We start from the raw sequence: 6,897 nt of genomic DNA on the forward strand, positions 1-6,897 counted from the left end.
ATAGAAAGGTCAGTTTTATTTTAAAAATAAATAAATAAATAAATGAGAGTGATTATAAAGATAATGTGGCATCGGGCACCTGGGTGGCTCAGTCGTTGGGTGTCTGCCTTTAGCTCAGGTCATGATCCCAGGGTCCTGGGATCGAGCCCCACATTGGGCTCCCTGCTCCGCGGGAAGCCTGCTTCTCCCTCTCCCACTCCCCCTGCTTGTGTTCCCTCTCTCACTGTGTCTCTCTCTGTCAAATAAATAAATAAAAATAAATTTAAAAAAAGATAATGTGGCATCTTCTTGGGATAAAAGAAACATTTTAAGGAATTCTTGCAGACAAAGAGATTCTGAATAATTTTAAAAGGCTATGCTTGAAATACTAACATCAATCAAAAAATTAAGCAATAACAAATGCTTCCAAAATTATTCTTTAGTCTTGTGACAAAAGAAGGATAGATTGATTTGATTAAGCTAAAAGGGAAAAAAAAAAAGAGCTCTTTTTAAAAGAAATGTTAAAAAAAAAAGAAAGTTTAAAATTTTATAATTGAGACAGATATGAAGGGGAAAATTAGATGTTAAAGGCCATAAATAATGGAAATAAGAGAGAAAAGGAGATGTGCCCAGGTTAACTGCTCTTGAAGAGTGAATCAGAAGAAAAGGAAGCTGTCTTAGCTGTTAAGAGGTTTCAAACAGTGACCAGAGCCCAGAGGAATTGCATGGAGAAGAGACACAAATCACCAAAGCAGGTTGAAGTGTCTCCATCAGAGAGAATCAGGATCTGAGATTCTAAGAAGACACAACCTCAAAAAGCTGCTGATGGAAAGACCATAGCAACAGAACCTAGGGGACCTCACATTAAAGATTGGAGCAGCTCTACAATGTGGTTATAGGAAATCTGGACAGACTTGAGAGGACAAGATCTGGAAGATGAGCACAAAATCCAAACCACAGTATAAGGTAAGTTTTAAAGTAGCACAGCCATTGTAGGTGGAGCTGTAGGTACTATCTGTATCCTTGGGTATGCTCATATTCACAAATGCCTCCCCAAGCCAGACAAAAGCAACTGGTGGCCCCCTCTGGCATTTTTCTACCCTAGAATTAAACCAGAAATACAACAACATTCTAGAACCTGTCAAGTTTTTCTTTTATTTTAACTGAAACATATTTCTAGCCTCACAGTAGAAAAAGATCTACTTTAAAAAAAAAAAAAAAGCTAAATTTTAGACAGTAAAAGTTCATTTGCCCTTAAAAGATAATAATAAAAATTCTATAAGTGAGAGTCTGTGATCATAAAACCAGCAAATAGGCCCTCTTTAAAAGGAATCAGAAGATTCAGAGGAAGTTTTATCAATCTGTTAAAAAAAAAAAAAAAACTTGATTGGGGCTCTAATGAAACACAAAATAAAATAAACATGTTTATGGAACAAAAGCACTGCTAATATCAGCAAACTTTTCATAAGATGAGAGTCTGAACGGAAGATTTGCCAATTCCTCTCATTTTTGGTTGAATTATTTAACATTAGTCATCTTTTAGAGAAAGCAAAAGGCATCTACAGAGCACAGGAAAAGCAGGTGGGTCTCCCCATCCTCACCTTCACCTCCTGTTCTGCATTCTCTTACAGGTGTCCTGAGTAATTTTCTTTGGCTAAACCTACAGTCATTCATTCATTCCTTCATTCATTCTTCATTCATCCATGCATCAATGCATGCATCCATCCATCCATCCATGCATCCATCCATCCATGCATCCAACCATGCACCCATCCATCCATCCATCAATCCATCCATCAAGCATTCTTGAGCATGTACTATACCCCAGGCTACATGAGTAGGGCCTACTCCTATAATTTACTGAGGGAGGGGGCAAGTGAACAAGTGATTATGACACAGTCTCTCAGGTGTGCATTCACAGTTAGGAGGCTCCTAGAAACTGAATGAGTTCGGCTGCAAGCCAGAGTTACAATTTCTGCTAAACACTAGAGGTGCATCTTCAGTCTTTCCAGCAATCACCATGTGCTGAGCATTAGTTACTATGTCTGTTCCCTGGGAGATTTGTGAGTTGGATAGCTATCTGTGTGAAACAGACAGTTGGTAATTTTATTTTTTTTATTTTTTATTTTTTTATTGTTATGTTAATCACCATACATTACATCATTAGTTTCTGATGTAGTGTTCCATGATTCATTGTTTGTGCATAACACCCAGTGCTCCATGCAGAACGTACCCTCTTTAATACGCAACACCAGGCTAACCCATCCTCCCACCCCCCTCCCCCCAAGAACCCTGTTTGTTTTTCAGAGTCCATCGTCTCTCATGGTTCATCTCCCCCTCCGATATCCCCCTCTTCATTCTTCCCTTCCTGCTATCTTCTTATTCTTTTTTTTTTTCTTAACATATATTGCATTATTTGTTTCAGAGGTACAGATCTGTGATTCAACAGTCTTGCAAAATTCACAGCGCTCACCATAGCACACACCCTCCCCAGTGTCTATCACCCAGCCGCCCCATCCCTCCCACCCCACCCCCCACTACAACAACCCTGTTTGTTTCCTGAGATTAAGAATTCCTCATATCAGTGAGGTCATCTGATACATGTCTTTCTCTGATTGACTTATTTCGCTCAGCATAATACCCTCCAGTTCCATCCACGTCGTTGCAAATGGCAAGATCTCATTCCTTTTGATGGCTGCATAATATTCCATTGTATATATATATATATACCACATCTTCTTCAGCCATTCATCTGTCGATGGACATCTTGGCTCTTTCCACAGTTTGGCTATTGTGGATATTGCTGCTATAAACATCGGGGTGCACATACCACTTTGGATCCCTACATTTGTATCTTTGGGGTAAATACCCAGTAGTGCAATTGCTGGATCATATGGTAGATCTATTTTCAACTTTTTGAGGAACCTACATACTGCTTTCCAGAGTAGTTGTACCAGCTTGCATTCCCACCAACAGTGTAGGAGGGTTCCCCTTTCTCCACATCCCTGCCAACATCTCTTGTTTCCTGACTTGTTAATTGTAGCCATTCTGACTGATGTGAGGTGGTATCTCAGTGAGGTTTTGATTTGGATTTCCCTGATGCCGAGCGATGTTGAGCACTTTTTCATGTGTCTGTTTGGCTGTTTGGATGTCTTCTTTGTAAAAATGTCTGTTCATGTCTTCTGGCCATTTCTTGATTGGATTCTTTGTTCTTTAAGTGTTGAGTTTGGTAAGTTCTTTATAGATTTTGAATACTAGCCCTTTATCTGATATGTCATTTGCAAATATCTTCTCCCATTCTGTCAGTTGTATTTTGGCTTTGTTGACTGTTTCTTTTGCTGTGCAAAAGTTTTTTATCTTGGTGAAGTCCCAATAGTTCATTTTTGCCCTTGCTTCCCTTGCCTTTGGCGATATTTCTAGGAAGAAGTTGCTGCAGCTGAGGTCAAAGGGGTTGCTGCCTGTGTTCTCCTTTAGGATGTTGATGGACTCCTGTCTCACATTGACATCTTTCAATCATTTGGAGTCTATTTTTGTGTGTGGTGTAAAGAAATGGTCCAGTTTCATTCCTCTGCATGTGGCTATCCAATTTTCCCAACACTATTTGTTGAAAAAACTGTCTTTTCTCCATTGGACATTCTTCCTGCTTTGTCAAAGATTAGTTGACCATAGAGTTGAGGATCCATTTCTGGGCTCTCTATTCTGTTCCATTGATCTATGTGTCTGTTTTTGTGCCAGTATACCATACTGTCTTGATGATGACAGCTTTGTAATAGAACTGGAAGTCTGGAATTGTGATGACGCCAGCTTTGCTTTTCTTTTTCAACATTCCTCTGGCTATTCAGGGTCTTTTGTGGTTCCATACAAATTTCAGATTATTTGTTCCATTTTTTGGAAAAAACTGGATGGTATTTTGATGGGGATTGCATTGAATGTGTAGATTGCTCTAGGTAGCATTGACAACTTCACAATATTTGTTCTTCCAATCTATGAGCATGGAACGTTTTTCCATTTCTTTGTGTCTTCCTCAATTTCTTTCATGAGTATTTTATAGTTTCTGAGTACAGATCCTTTGCCTCTTTGGTTAGATTTATTCCTAGGTATCTTATGGTTTTGGGTGTGATTGTAAATGGGATCGACCCTTAATTTCTCTTTCTTCTGTCTTGTTGTTGATGTATAGGAATGCCACTGATTTCTGTGCATTGATTTTATATCCTGCCACTTGACTGAATTCCTGTATGAGTTCTAGCAGTTTTGGGGTGGAGTCTTTTGGGATTTCCACATAAAGTATCATATCATCTGCAAAGAATGAGAGTTTGACTTCTTCTTTGCCGATTTGGATGCCTTTTCTTTCTTTTTGTTGTCTGATTGCTGTGGCTAGGACTTCTAATACTATGTTGAATAGCAGTGGTGATACTGGACATCCCTGCCACGTTCCTGACCTTAGGGGGAAAGCTCTCAGTTTTTCCCCATTGACAATGATATTCACTGTGGGTTTTTCATAGATGGCATTTATGATATTGAGGTATGTACCATCTATCCCTATACTCTGAAGAGATTTGATCAAGAAAGGATGCTGTACTTTGTCAAATGCTATTTCTGTATCTATTGAGAGGATCATATGATTCTTGTTTCTTTTGTTAATGTATTGTATCACGTTGATAGATCTGCGGATGTTGAAGCAAACTTGCAGCGCAGGGATAAACCCCACTGGCTCGTGGTGAATAATCCTTTTAATGTACTGTTGGATCCTATTGGCTAGTATTTTGGCAAGAATTTTTGCATCCATGTTCATCAGGGATATTGGTCGGTAAATCTCCTTTTTGATGGGGTCCTTGTCTGGTTTGGGGCTCAAGGTAATGGTGGCCTCATAAAACGAGTTTGGAAGATTTCCTTCCATTTCTATTTTTTGGAACAGTTTCAGAAGAAGAGGTATTAATTCTTCTGGAAATGTTTGGTAGAATTTCCCTGGGAAGCCATCTGGCCCCAGGCTCTTGTTTCTTGGGAGATTTTTGATGACTGCTTCAATTTCCTTAGTAATTATAGGTCTGTTCAGGTTTTCTATTTCTTCATGGTTCAGTTTTGGTAGTTGATACATCTCTAGGAATGCATCCATTTCTTCCAGGTTATCTAATTTGGTGGCATAGAGTTGCTCATATGTTCTTATAATTGTTTGTATTTCTTTGGTGTTGGTTGTGATCTCTCCTCTTTCATTCATGATTTTGTTGATTTGGGTCATTTCTCTTTTCTTTTTAATAAGTCTGGACAGGGGTTTATCAATCATGTTAATTCTTTCAAAGAACCAGCTCCTAGTTTTGTTGATCTGTTCTACTCTTCTTTTAGTTTCTATTTCATTGATTTCTGCTCTGATCTTTACTATTTCTCTCCTCCTGCTGGGTTTAGGCTTCATTTGCTGTTCTTTCTCCAGCTCCTTTAGCTGTAGGGTTGGGTTGTGTACTTGAGACTTTTCTTATTTCTTGAGAAAGGCTTGTATTGCTATATACTTTCCTCTTAGGACTGCCTTTGCTGCATCCCGAAGATTTTGAACAGTTATGTTTTCATCTTCATTGGTTTCCATGAATTTTTTAAATTCTTCTTTAATTTCCTGGTTGACCCATTCATCCTTTAGTGGGATGCTCTTTAGCTTCCATGTATTTGAGTTCTTTCTGACTTTCCTCTTGTGATTGAGTTCTAGTTTCAAAGCATTGTGGTCTGAAAATAGGCAGGGAAAGATCTCAATCTTTTGGTACCGGTTGAGACCTGATTTATGACCTAGGATGTGATCTATTCTGGAGAATATTCCATGGGCACTAGAGAAGAATGTGTATTCCGTTGCTTTGGGATGGAATGTTCTGAATATGTCTGTGAAGTCCATTTGGTCCAGTGTGTCATTTAAAGTCTTTATTTCTTTGTTGATTTTTTGCTTAGATGATCTGTCCATTTCAGTGAGGGGGTTGTTAAAGTCTCCCACTATTATTGTATTGTTCTTGATGTGTTTCTTTGCTTTTGTTATTAATTGCCTTATATAATTGGCTGCTCCCATGTTAGGGGCATAGATATTTACAATTGTTAGATCTTCATGTTGGATAGACCCTTTAAGTAAGATATAGTGTCCTTCCTCATCTCTTATTATGGTCTTTGGTATAAAATCTAAATTATCTGATATAAGGGTTGCCACCCCAGCTTTCTTTTGGTGTCCATTAGCATGGTAAATGGTTTTCCACCCCCTCACTTTCAATCTGGGGGAGTCTTTGGTTCTAAAATGAGTCTCTTGCAGACAGCATATCGATGGGTTTTGTTTTTTAATCCAGTCTGATAGGCTGTGTCTTTTGATTGGGGCATTTAGCCCATTTACATTCAGGGTAACTATTAAAAGATATGAATTTAGTGCCATTGTATTGCCTGTAAGGTGACTGTTATTGTATATTGTCTGTGTTCCTTTCTGGTCTACATTGCTTTTAGGCTCTATCTTTGCTTAGAGGACCCCTTTCAATATTTCTTGTAGGGCTGGTTTCGTGTTTGCAAATTCCTTTAGTTTTTGTTTGTCCTGGAAGTTTTTTTATCTCTCCTTCTATTTTCAATGACAGCCTAGTTGGATATAATATTCTTGGCTGCATATTTTTCTCATTTAGTGCTCTGAATATATTCTGCCAGTCCTTTCTGGCCTGCCAGGTCTCTGTGGATAGGTCTGTTGCCAATCTAATGTTTCTACCATTGTAGGTTACAGATCTCTTCTCCTGAGCTGCTTTCAAGATTTTCTCTTTGTCTATGAGACTCGTAAGTTTTACTATTAGATGTCAGGGTGTTGACCTATTTTTATTGATTTTGAGAGGGGTTCTCTGTGCTGCCTGGATTTTGATGCCTGTTTCCTTCCCCAAATTAGGGAAGTTCTCTGCTATAATTTGTTCCAATGTACCTTCT

This window comes from Mirounga leonina, unplaced genomic scaffold (assembly GCF_011800145.1).
Source record: "Mirounga leonina isolate KUSES-001 unplaced genomic scaffold, KU_Mleo_1.0 Mir_115, whole genome shotgun sequence".
Classification (NCBI taxonomy): domain Eukaryota; kingdom Metazoa; phylum Chordata; class Mammalia; order Carnivora; family Phocidae; genus Mirounga; species Mirounga leonina.